The sequence below is a fragment of the Danio aesculapii genome, chromosome 24 (genome assembly GCF_903798145.1).
Source record: "Danio aesculapii chromosome 24, fDanAes4.1, whole genome shotgun sequence".
NCBI classification, from domain to species: domain Eukaryota; kingdom Metazoa; phylum Chordata; class Actinopteri; order Cypriniformes; family Danionidae; genus Danio; species Danio aesculapii.
Genome location: NC_079458.1, coordinates 42,370,265 through 42,384,964, shown reverse-complemented (window position 1 = coordinate 42,384,964; position 14,700 = coordinate 42,370,265).

The window sequence follows — 14,700 nt, the reverse complement described above, 5'->3', positions numbered from 1 at the left end:
CTTCATAGTGTAAGGCTTTTTTCACACACACACACACAACCCTCCTCAGAAGAACTGGGGAGATCGACGCGAGTCTCTCTCTCTCCCTCTCCCTCTCTCACACACACACACAACGCTCCTCAGAAGAACTAGGAAAAGCGACGCGAGTCTCTCTCTCTCTCTCTGTCTCTCTCTCTCTCTCACACACACATACACACACATAACGCTCCTCAGAAAAACTAGGGGAAAGCGACGCGAGTCTCTCTCTCTCTCTCTCTCTCACACACACACACAACGCTCCTCAGAAGAACTAGGGAAAGCGACGCGAGTCTCTCTCTCTCTCTCTATCTCTCTCTCTCTCTCTCTCTCTCTCTCTCACACACACACACCACACACACACACAATGCTCCTCAGAAGAACTAGGGAAAAGTGACACGAGTCTCCTGTCTCCTAGCTTACGATCGATCGCCATAGCAACGACAAACGGCAGTGGAACGCGAGCTCACAAAAGCCTTTAACGTTAAATCCGTAAACAAAGCGGCACGCGTCGCGTTTTTAACGTGGCTTACATGTGATAAGAGAATATAAAGAGTAACCGCGTGTACTGTACCAGGTTAACAACTCATCTTGGGTAGAGACTGTCAATATTATCCATCTGAGCACAGCGTGACTTCATTGGACCGGCGGCGTCTGTGTGTGTGTGTCTAGTGTTTTTTCTGTGTTAGTGGGCGGGGCCGCAGGTTTCAAATCTCCCTGGTTTGCGCGTAACTACTGGCGAGGCTTGTGTTTCGTAGCTGCGTCATCGCGAAACACCTAATGACTCGTTATCAAGGTGACTCGTTTGAAGCACTATGAGTCGACTCTTTCATAGATGAATCAATAGTTTTAAACACTGTACACTTACAGATTTAAGCCTTAGCTGGATATTTCACTTCACTTAGAGCTGTGTTACACACTACATGGAAGGGCATTTTCAAAAACCCAGAATATGGGCTCTTTAAGTTGTATTTTGTTGTATTCTTTTCTGTTGTATTTCATTCTAGTCTTTTCTGTTCTGTTCTGTTCCGTTCTAATCCATTCTAATTTGTTCTGTTCTAATTTTTATGTTCTGTTCTGTCCTATTCTATTTTTTTTATTCTATTCTATTCTCTAGTCTTTTATTCTATTCTTTTTTCTTTTGTTCTGTTCTATTCAACTGTATTCTCTCCTCTCCTCTCCTCTCCTCTCCTCTCCTCTCCTCTCCTCTCCTCCCCTCTCCTCTCCTCTCCTCCTCCTCTCCCTCTCCTCTCCTCTCCTCTCCTCTCTCCTCTCCTCTCCTCTCCTCTCCTCTCCTCTCCTCTCCTCTCCTCTCCTCCCCTCTCCTCTCCTCTCCTCTCCTCTCCTCTCCTCTCTCCTCTCCTCTCTTCTCTTCTCTTCTCCTCTCCACAGCTCAGGCTCCACAGTGACGCTGCAGTTTATTTGACATATAAACTAAAGTGTGTTAGAGCTGTAAACGAGCTCCGCTCATCAAACTCAAGGGCCTTTAAGATGAAAAGCGCAATGATATCTTGATGCCTGAATGATTTGCATATAAGCGTTTCTATTATTATATTATCGGTGTGCCATTTCCAATCAAAGAAAAGAGGCTTCTCGCACAAAGGCGTCATTTCAGTCCGTGATTCAAGACCCTCCAGTCTGTAATTAAAAGATAAGCTATTTATGCAAATGTTTGTAGTTTATTCAGTCATTTGCAGCGAGCGGAGCTTATGTCTGCACTTTTGGGGAAGGTGATTTCAGGTGACTTCACTTTTGGTTGTTTAATGTTAAAGGGAAAGTCTTTCACTCTTTCAACACTCCTGAGTTTTTTAACTTATGTTTCTCCAGAAGAAACAAAATGAAAAAAATTCCTCGCTCTGTCTAACATAATCTGGGAAATACTATAAAAATGTCAGCAGTGTGTATATATATATAAGTGTGGGTATTCTTGCTTTATTCTGCGGTCACTGATCATGCTGTCCACATTAATAATGCATGTCAGATTGATTACAGGACATCAGGACGTCTCTGGATGTGTTGAAACATTAATATTAGACGAGACCTTGAGCTTCTGCAGTAGTTATATAAGAGCGTGCTGATGGAAACGCATGCATACGTGCCTCTGGAGACCAGCTTAAAAGCTGATTTAGAAATGTGTTATTTCCTTACACCGAACAAATGCATTTCTGATCGACATATACTTTTAAATATTATATTATATTATATTATTCATCCTTTTCTTTTCGGCTTAGTCCCTTTATATTAATCAGGGGTTGCCACAGCGGAGTTAACTTATCCAGCAACTTATCCAGCATATGTTTTACGCAGCCCTACCGGCCGCAACCCAACACTGGAAAACACCCATACAGACTCATTCACACACACACACTCATACACTACAGCCAATTTAGTTGATCAATTCCCCTATAGCGCATGTGTTTGGACTGTGGAGGAAACCCACGCCAACACGGGGAGAACATGCAAACTCCACACAGAAACACCAACTGACCCAGCCGCGACTCAAACTAGCGACCTTCTTAAATCATAAGTTAAAATTAAGTGAGTTTACTTTATGTATTTATTTCTATCCAGTGTAAGTATTAATTTATGAATGTGTTCAGATTATAACTGCTGTATGAGTACTGAATAAGTTCACATCAATAAAAAAAATTAAAGTACCTTACTGGTACATGCTGTTGGGTATATATGTATATATATATATATATATATATATATATATATATATATATATATATATATATATATTATTAATCATATTATTGACATTATTCATATCCATATTCATATTCATATTTATATTATTGTTAGTAGTAGTGGTAGTAGTTGTAGTAAAATCAGTATGATATTAATACCATATTGTTATTAATGTTATTATCCATATTCATATTAATATTATTATTCTCATTATTTTTCTTCTTCTTTTTCTTAGTAGTAGTAGTAGTATTAAAATCAGTATCGATATTAATACCCATATTAATATTAATGTTAATATCCATATCCATATTAATATTATTATTCATATTCTTATTTTTTTTCATATTTATATTATTCATCTGATTTTATATCCTGCACGTTCTGTTAAGTTTTAACATAATACGAAGAATATGAATAATAGTATGAATATGGATATTAAAATTAATATTAATATGGATAGTAATATCCACATTATTATTCATATTCATATTATTATTCATTCATTTATTCATTTTCTTTTCGGCTTAGTCCCTATATTAATCAGGGGTCGCCACAGCAGAATGAACCGTCAACTTATCAAGCATATGTTTTACGAAATGGATGCCGTTCCAGCTGCAACCCATCACTGGGAAACATCCATACACACTCATTCACACACATACATTATGGACAATTTAGCTTACCCAGTTCCCCTATAGCGCATGTGTTTGGACTGTGGGGGAAACCGGAGCACCTGGAGGAAACCCACACCAACACAGGGAGAACATGCAAACTCCACACAGAAACACCACCTGACTCAGCCAGGACTCGAACCAGTGACCTTCTTGCTGTGAGGTGATCGTGCTACCCACTGCGCAACTGTGCGGCCATTTTTATTATTATTATTATGTTAAAACTTAACAGAGCTTGCAGGATATAAGATCAGATGAATGATGTAAATATGAACAAAAAATAATATTAATAATATGAATATGAATAATTTGTATAATATGAACAGTTATATGAATAATATGAATATGGATATTAACATTAATATGAATATAGATATTAATATTGATTCTGATTTTGATATTAATATGGATAATGTTAATCTGACTATGAATATAAATAAATAATGAAATAAATAAATAACATTTATTCTAATTCTAATATTAATACAATAAATGCATGAAAATTATTATGAAAGTATTATACAAATATTTTAAGGTCTTGTTATAGCACTAGTAAAGCTGAAACCTTATGGAAAGAGTTCTGTTTGGCTCTAAAAAGGGTTCTGCTATTGTTTCAAGCTGAAGAGCATTGATTTGGTGCAGTTTAGAATAATCTTTCCTAAGAGTGTCCTTGGCTAATTTAAAAACTCATTACTGTTCTTCTATAGCAGCTGGTTAGTTTGTAGACTAGTGCAACACAATCCACAATCTGTTGCTCATTTGCTGCCGTGCTTTCTTAAATCCTCACATCCCCCTTTCTGAGACGCAGGATTATTTTATTTTATCGCTGATTCAGAAAAGAGGAGCTGTTGAGAAATGTCATCCTGAGCGCTCCAGTCTTTCATTGCTGCTGCAGATGACAAGCAGCTCTTTGTTTCTATAGAGATGTGTTTGATGGCAGTGTTTCGGCTGGATGTGCTGCTATTTCTAGAGTGATTCAGAGTTTCAGACAGACTGAAGAAGCAGAATAAAATCATCAGTTCATCTGCAGACAGCCAGCATATGCACCGACATGAGCTTTCACAGGCCGCATAGAGCCGTTACAGCACCTAGCAATGCCTTAGCAACCACCCAGTGCCACCTAGAATGCCATAGCACCTGCCTTGCAACACTTTGGCAACCACCTAGTACCACTTAGAATGTCCTAGCACCGACCTAGCAATGCCTTAGCAACCACCTAGTACCACTTAGAATGCCCTAGCTCCCGACTAGAAACACCTCAACAACCACCCAGTACCACTTGGAATGACATAGCAACATCTTAGCAACCTCCTAGTACCACTTAGAATGCTCTAGCACCTGCCTAGCAACACCTTGGCAACTACCTATTACCACTTAGAATGCTATAGCACCCACCTAGCAATGCCTTGGCAAGCAACCACCTAGTACCACTAAGAATGCCCTAGCAATGCCTTAGCAATCACCTAGTACCACTTAGAATGCCCTAGCAATGCCTTAGCAACCACCTAGTACCACTAAGAATGCCCTAGCAATGCCTTAGCAATCACCTAGTACCACTTAGAATGCCCTAGCAATGCCTTAGCAACCACCTAGTACCACTTAGAATGCCCTAGCAATGCCTTAGCAATCACCTAGTACCACTTAGAATGCCCTAGCAATGCCTTAGCAATCACCTAGTACCACTTAGAATGCCCTAGCTCCCGCCTAGAAGCACCTTAGCAACCACCTAGTACCACTTAAAATGCCCTAGCAACCCCTTAGCAACCACCTAGTTCCACTTAGAATGCCCTAGCACCCACCTCGCAATGCCTTAGTAACCGCCTAGTACCACTTCGAATGCCATAGCACCCACCTAGCAATGCCTTAGCAACTATCTAGTTACACTTAGAATGCACTAGCACCTCCCTTGCAACACCTTGACAGCAACCTAGTACCGCTTACGATGCCCTACTTTCTGCCTAGAAAACACCTTAGCAACCACCTAGTACCACTTAGAATGCCATTGCAACCCCTTAGCAACCATTAAGTACCACTTAGAATGCCCTAACACCGACCTCGCAATGCCTTAGCAACCAGTACCACATAGAATGCCCTAGCTCCCACCTAGAAACACCTGAACAACCACCTAGTACCACTTAGAATCCATAGCAAAATCTTAGCAACCACCTAGTACCACTTAGAATGCTCTAGTACCTGCCTAGCAACACCTTGGCAACCACCTAGTACCACTTAGAATACCCTAGCAATACCTTAGCATCCACCTTGTGCCACTTAGAATGCCCTAGCTCCCGCCTAGAAACACCTTAGCAACCACCTAGTACCTCTTAGAATCCCCTAACTCTGCCTAAAAATACACCTTAGCAACCATCTAGAACCACTTAGAATGTCATAGCAACGCCTTAGCAACCACATGGTACCACTTAGAATGCCCTAGCAATGCCGTTGCAACCACCTAGTTCCACTTAGAATGCCCTACCACCTGCCTAGCAACACCTTAGCAACCACCTAGTTCCACTAAGAATGCCCTAGCACCCAACTAGTATTGCCTTATCAACAACCTAGTGCCACTTAGAATGCCCTGTCCTGCTCTAAATGCTCTGGCAACCACCCAGTACCACTTGCAAAATGGAGATGCAAAATGTGCCTGCGATTCTAGAATCCCCCATATGATATAGCATTTAGAATTCACTGCACAATTCTACAATCACCTGAACGCATTTCTAGAATCCCCCATATGATCTAGCGTATAAACTCCTCTGTGTCAGAGTTGATGTCAGTGGCACTTCTGCAGCATTCTCAGTCCATTATTTCAGCATGACGAGTGAGCTCAGCTGTCACCGAGGTCAAGCACTCCTGATGTTTTCTGAGCAGCTGATTCATAAAACATGCTCCTCTAGAAGAAGACTGAACATACATCCATCCCTCGTCCCGCTGACAGCTTCAGCTTTCTCTGGTCCTGCGGGACAGCTTTTCTCCAGCTTCAGTCCTCCAGACGGATCTGCTCCTCTGGGAGAGTGTGTCAAACGCTGAAAACTGAACAGGGTTTCTCCATAATGATGCATTCTGGCTCTTATATACACTGGAAAAAATGCAGGGTTCCACAAAATTCAGTCGGTTTGATAGCAAATGTGTTGTAAATCCTCACATCACAAACACATAAATAAACACGCTGCATTTTCTGACAATGCAAACAAATGAAGGAAACGTCAAGCATTTATACCAATCAGGTGTGAGCTTACAGTAGCTCTGTTTACTGTTAGACTTTCAACATCTCTCATCACTTAAATTAAGATTTTACAGGGCTCAGCAATAAGGACTGCCCGATGGCCTGGGGCCAGTGTGCGGGACGCTTGGCACAGTAGACAGGATTGTTAGTAGCCCGATCAGGCATGTGTTGCCTTGTCAATAAAGTTTAATTTGGCTGCGACTGTCAATTGTGTACAAACAGGATGCTTTCACACCTAAACATTTGTTTTGGAACCTGTCTTGTTTGCCCAGTTAGTGTGGTTCATTTGGTATATGTGAATCCCGCAAAACAATCAGTCCGACATCGATTGTAATGAGAAAGCAAGGCTATATCACAGTGTATTATGGTTGTGTTATAGCCACATATATACGACAATATGAAGAGAATTATGAGTGGGGTGGGATGTCATTCCTACTGGCAAATGTGCGTGTCATGTCTAAAACGAAAGTGAAATCGTGCTAAAATATAAGCGAGAGCTGTTTAGCTGTTTAAAATTGACAGAAATTACCATCTGATCATTTTCTTATAATCTTGTAATTTTTCGTCATGAACATTTTTTTGCTTTTTCGAATTCTTTCTAAAACCTGTTTGAACGAACTCATCCTAGGCCATTTGACAGATTTTTAAAAATGTTTTTTATTTTTATTAATTAATTTTTTTGCCAAAATTTAATCATATGATCTACACATGATCACATGATTGAGGTATTCACACCAAACTTGGTGTGTGTTATCACAACTATGGTCTGAAGTTAGCTGCAGTGTTTCAGCGTGCTGCCCACTATTGGTCCTGAGATACAAAAAATGGATTGTTTTGCTTAGAACTTCTCAACCCTTTGTTCAGAATTCAAGACTGGTCTTTTTATGGTGAAGCATGCCCAAAGCATGCTCAAAGTTTCGTCACTACACCACTTTTTGGTTAAACGTTATAGCAATATTTCTAAAAATGCTAGTAACTTTTGACTAATTTTGCCTATTGTTATGAAACTTATCTTGATAGATTCCTTGGGTTGTTCTGAGAATATTGATAGCAATTATGCCTTAATTAACTGAACTTCCTGTCCGCCATCGAGCCTTAAGTAAAAAACCTACTTTTCCAAACTCCTCCTACATTGAACGTTGACTCGGATCATCTTCAGACCATGTAGAACAAAAGATAAGGCATTCATGTCGATAGACAAACCTGTTGTCATTTAGCTTATGTGGAAACTGGATGTAATGCTGCCAGATGACATTACAGGCTCAATCACTGCAATGATTTGAAGTATTGAAACCAAACTTAATGTGTGTGATCTAGACCTGAGATTGACCAAACGTCATCAGTTTGCACCACCTTCTGGGTAAAATTGACAATTAAATTCATTGAAATAAAATGTATACATCATTTGTCATGAGATTGGTCTTGCAGATTCCTTGTATCATACAGAGGACATTTATATAATTTATTCCCTAAGTGACACAACTTCCTGTCCACCATCTTGAATTAGTTTGAAAATCTGTTGTTTTGAACTCTCCATAGATCGTTAGCCCAATTTCCACCAAGTTTGGCTCAGACCATGCTGCCAGAAAGCTATCGAATTGTCCCGTTGCTCTGTAGCTTGTTGCTGTGCTTGTTTATGATGTGGCCGCTGGGCTGCTTGGCTTCAGTAATTACTGCTTTATATATTATATTTAGTTTTGTAATTTTTTTCTGGACCCTTCTACTCATTTTCCATGAGTTTATCTGCATATAGGTGCTTTATATTGATTGCTGATCCTCAAGAGATGATGATCATTCTGTTAAACGTTCAGGAAACAACTCCATGTAAGGTAATAATTCAGCACTTGTGAAATGTACAGTGACTCCTCTGTCCAAAATCAATGCTTATAATGTTTGTGATAATACAGAAAGAGTTATTCTGTTCTGTAATCTCACACAGACAGATTCATATAGTCTGGAGTCTCAATTATACCATATAATCACATGCACATCTACATATCCATCAAAACATTGCTTTAGGATGATGACGTTTCTTCTCTTTTCATTTTTGACTGTTCATGCAGTGAAGTCATGTGTTCAATTTGCAATGTAAAGAGTAATTACACAGTGCATTTTTCATATATAGCTCTGTGCAGTAGAGGGTGACATTAAACCTGCTTTGAGTGTTAATTATGATTTACATTTCATGCATAAACAAACAAAAAAACGTTCTTATGAATATCAGTAGTGGGCTCATTTAAAACGTAAAACCATTGCATGATGCTTATTTATCCTGACCCATAGGTTAGCATACTGAAGTCAATCCTGATAAAGGTTAATTGAAGGCACTGTGTGGGATTTAAGACCGGACGGTAATTATAATATTCAATACAACAATAACTATCTTCAGTCTGTTCCGGCAAACGATAACAAGCTGTTTATTTTTAGTTTCTCCTTTTACTTGTGCATTACCTCTTGTGACCAGCAGTGGTGCTGCGTTTATATTGCATCTGACCAGTGAATCCAGCTCATGTAATCCATCTAATCGAACAGTGAATTTAGCAATCGCAGTCAGTGTAGTGGAATAAAAACAACACAAACTATTTTCCCAGCATTTTCAATGCACACATAAACACCACAACTATAGTGGTTATCAGTGCAGTCAAGCACACTAACTACACACTACATCAGAATTCGAACCACAGCTATAGCCATAAAGATCTAGAAAAACTATACTGTTGGGATCACTTTCAGACATTTTTTCTCCAGCTAATGAATGATAAAACACTGACAACCAGTCAGAATTCATTGAAATATAAAGGGCTCATGCAATTTAAAGATACTGACACCATTGTGGAAAAGCTCAGTTTTCCTCATTTTAAAGACTATGTAAACATAATGTCTATTTAGAAAACAATAGGTTATATCATGGGAGGGAATGATAAAAATACACCATGCAAGCCAGTCTAACACATTGAAGTCTTAAATTAAGACTACCTCACATATCCAGAGCTAGTTTTGGCATCTAAATGTTGCCTCCTTTAAAAAATGAAGGGAAAACATTTGACATTTTATCATTCTTTAGTCACCACACTGACTGTGATCGCACAATTTGTATTACTAGATAAATAAATGTGATTAGATAGATTACACGAGCCGGATTCACTGGTTGGATCTGCTAGAAACACTGAGGACATCTGCTGGTTACAAGCAGCTAATGCAAAAAGAAAAGCATCAACCAAAAATAAACACATCGTTATTGTTTGTTTTCTCACATATATTTATCATTATATTTATATTTAAAGATATCATAATTGGTGTTGCATTTAAGTTAATGATCTTTATGCTTTTCTTTTTGCATTACCCATTGTAACCAGCAGATTGTGCTGCGTTTCTAGCACATCTGACCAGTGAATCCAGCTCGTGTAATCTATTTAATTAAACCGGGAATTTAGCGATCTCAGTCAGTTTAGTGGAATAAAAAATTGCACAAACTATTTTCCAGCAGCTTTTAGCAAACACTAAGTAGCCAAAACTTGATTTTGGTAGCCTGTCTTGCATGGCCTCCATGTAAATATGTATATTTTTAACTTGTAATGTTATATAACCAATTGTTTTTCAAGATAGTCATCGTCTTCAAATGATCTTTAAAGCAGTGAGTTTCTCCACAGTGGCGTAAGTAGCTTTAAAATGCTCGAGTCCTTTATATTTCAATGAATTCTGCCGGACTGTCAATGTTTTATTGTTGGGAAGATTCATTCTGAAAGCGATCCCAATGATGCTGTTTCTCTACATGTTTATCATTAAAGCTGTGGTCTGATCTCTGCTGTGGTTTTATATTCAGAATGAGTTTGAGAACGATGTCTTTAGGGTTATCCAGCTTGATGTTACAGGCATTAATCACAATGGTTTCCTGTTAATAAGGAGTTAATCTGACTGAGTTCATTCTCGTGGAGTCTGCAGAATATTCAGTTCACTTCTGAATCACTGTAATTCCTGCAGTGTGTGTGGGTCTGTTGTATAAAACCTCTGGTAATCCCTGTGAGAGTCGAGGCAGCACGACGAGAGTCACCGATGTTGCTAATTACAACAGAAAAAGACTGGAGATTTGGTGCACGGCGACAAACTACTTTGCAAAGCCCTGGATATTGTCTTGGGTGTCAGAGTGCATTTCATTTGCTTTAATAATCAGCCATGGAGTGCTCTGATTCTCCACAATACACTAGGTGTTTTGATTCATAAGACTAGAGCGTTGTTTCAGGGGGACAATTTCAGAGGGGGCAGCATGGTGGCTCAGTGGTCAGCACTGTGCCCTCACAGCAAGGTCACTGGTTTGAGTCTCGGCTAGGTCAGTTGGTGTTTCTGTGTGGAGTTTGCATGTTCTCCCCGTGTTGCGCTATAGGGGAATTGATGCACTAAATTGGCTGTAGTGTATGTGTCACGTTCGCTCTTTGACAGAGGGCGATGGAGACTCGGGAATTCTCAAACTAAACACAAATTTATTTACTAAACACTTACTACAAACACTAGAACATGGACACACAGGAAACATAGGATCTTGACAATGCAATATCGGACAATGGACTAATTAAACAGAGGGATATAAATACACATGACATGATGGAACTGATTACAAACAGAAGTGAGACACAGGTGCAACTCATGAACATCAAGAAACAGTGGGAAACAGAACAAAGGGATCACATGATACAAACAAGGCAATGGAACACAGCACATGGGGAAGATCACATGACACAAACACAGGAGTCTGACAGTATGAGTGTGTGTGAATGACTGTGTATGGGTACTTCCCAGTACTGTGTAAAACATATGCTGGAATAGTTGGCGGTTCATTCCGCTGTGGCAACCCCTGATAAATAAGGGACTACGTCAAAGGAAAATGAATGAATGAATGAATGAATTTTTCGAAGGGATTTTCACCTTTAACATGGGTTAATTGATGATTTTATAGCCGTCCCAATTCAGAATGTCTGCATTTTCTCTCATGCAAACCCCAGCTGAAGCATTTAGTTTCTTTGTTTGTTTTTTGTCAAACACTGATGTCTTGTGGTGATTTAATTGCAGGCCAAAGTTTCTAATGGAGATCAATTCAAAAATGCACTGAAATACATTGTAGAGTTGTACTTCGCTGCACATTGTGCATTAAAAATAGACGCTGTGCTTAACCGTTTGTGTTAGTGTGCATTTATTAATCATAAGCTGTATAGTTTCTTTTCTGTGTACAATATTTCTTCATAGGCTTGTTGGGAACATGTGCCCAGTGCTACATCTTTTGGAAACTGCAAATATGTGCCCTGGCATATGTCCAGTTGCATTTTCTGTGTAATCTCATGCTATGGGGTGGTAGGACCCTGCCAACAGTTGTTTCTTCCTCCATATGGGCTTTACACCCAAGTTTGTTTGGTATTGCATCTTGTATGGGATCAGACTTTTAACAAGATTAGCAAAAGAAACAAACCTGAACTTAACAAAACAAGACTTGGCATGAACATCATCTAAACACAAACATGACTATGAACAAGCTCAAAGCTTGGCATGGCAAAGCAAAACAAACTCAGAAATCTGCTCTTGGCCTCTAGTGGATTTGTGAACTTCATGTTGATGTAGCCCTGGGCTCCAATCAATCTGGGTTGCAATATAAGCTGTTCTTCTGATGATCATGTCAGTTCTGATGCTAACACCTCGTGTGAGAATATTCAGTTCACTTCTGAATCACTGTAATTCCTGCAGTGTGTGTGGGTCTGTTGTATAAAACCTCTGTTAATCCCTGTGAGAGTCGAGGCAGCACGACGAGAGTCACCGATGTTGCTAATTACAACAGAAAAAGACTGGAGATTTGGTGCACGGCGACAGACTACTTTGCAAAGCCCTGGATATTGTCTTGGATGTCAGAGTGCATTTCATTTGCTTTAATAATCAGCCATGGAGTGCTCTGGGGATCCTGGCACGTCCAAACACAGAGCTTGAGTTCCCCGCACATGCTCACTGCTAGTCTTCTGTGGTTGTCACAGGTTCAGATGTAGTGCAGTGGGGCTTCAAAAGCAGAGAGATCCACGCCAGCGCTTCATTTCGCAAAAAAAAACCAAACAAAAGTCTCCTCTTGACAGTTGCAGCGCTGGTGCCAGCCCTCTCTAATCTCTATTCATAGCTGGAATCATACACTACAACAGAAGCTGTGCGAGCCATTACCAGGCCATCAGAAAGATGCAGAGTCTATTATTTACGCAGACAGGAGAATACACATGAGGACCGATCTGTAGCATGCACAAGAGGATATGCGTCAAACTCAGACTCACCAAAACGCCCCCGTTTACACTCGATGACTGTCATTGGGCTACAGCAACAGGACACAATGACATGGTGTGCACTGCTGCATTTATTTTAAACTTACTCCAAACTCTGCTTACTCACATCTGTATTTAAAGGGACAGTCCACCCTAACATCAAAGATCTGTCAACATTTAATCCTCCTTGACTTGTTCCAAACCTTTATTTTATACTGTTGAGCTCAAAATTGATCAAGTTTTATAAATGTTGATAACCTGTAACTCCTGCTACAAGACTATCATGCTTAACCGACTGCCTGACAAGATTAACCAGACTGAGATTATTGAGATTATAAACTAAACACTGTTTAATAATGAGAGTGTTTCATGATTGAACAATTGTTAGGATATTTTGATTATAATCAAGACAACCTTTTGTAAAAATAAAAAGAGCATATTTACATATTTTGCAGTACATATTTGAGGATCTCTGTCATACATTAACATGTTAAATTAATAATTGATGATGTTTAATATTTTTATCAATCAACCAACCAATTAATCAATCAACAGCCAGCCAATCAGTTAATCAACAAACAGTCAATCAACTTATCAACTGATCAATCAACCAGCCATCAAATCAACCAAGCAACCTAACCCTAATCAATCAACCAACAACCAACCAATCAATTAATCAACCAACAGCCAGCCAATCAGTTAATCAACAAACAAACTAGTCAATCAACTTATCAACTGATCAATCAACCGGCCATCAAATCAACCAAGCAACCTAACCCTAATCAATCAACCAACAACCAATCAATCAATTAATCAATCAACAGCCAGCCAATCAGTTAATCAACAAACAAACTAGTCAATCAACTTATCAACTGATCAATCAACCGGCCCTCAAATCAACCAAGCAACCTAACCCTAATCAATCAACCAACAACCAACCAATCAATTAATCAATCAACAGCCAGCCAATCAGTTAATCAACAAACAAACTAGTCAATCAACTTATCAACTGATCAATCAACCGGCCCTCAAATCAACCAAGCAACCTAACCCTAATCAATCAACCAACAACCAACCAATCAATTAATCAATCAACAGCCAGCCAATCAGTTAATCAACAAACAAACTAGTCAATCAACTTATCAACTGATCAATCAACCGGCCATCAAATCAACCAAGCAACCTAATCCTAATCAGTCAACCAACAACCAACCAATCAATTAATCAATCAACAACCAACCAATCAATTAATCAATCAACAGCCAGCCAATCAGTTAATCAACAAATAAACTAGTGAATAGGCGAAAACTGGAGCTGTTTAGATGGGTCTATTAAGAGTCAGGAGCTTTAAATGAAAATAGACTTTGTTATACTGTCAATAAAGTATACATTCATCCATTCATTCGTTCATTCATATTTATTCATACAATTATTTATATTAATTAATTAATTCATTCATTCATTTATCCATTCATTTAAATATTAGTTAATTTACTCAATTCTTTATTCATTCATTCATTCATATTCATTCATTTATTTATGTAGGGAGTCATTCATTTATATATGGATTCATTCTTTCAATCATTTCTATTTATTAAGTCATGTATTCATTCATATAAATTCATTATTTCATTTATGTAGCCATTAATTTATATAATAATGTATTTATTTATTTATTTATTCATATTCATTTAATTATATATTCATTCATTCACTCATTTATTTATTCATTCATTTATTCATGTATTCATTCATTTATTTATATTCATTCATGTTCATTAATTCGTTTATGTAGTCATCGATTTAGATA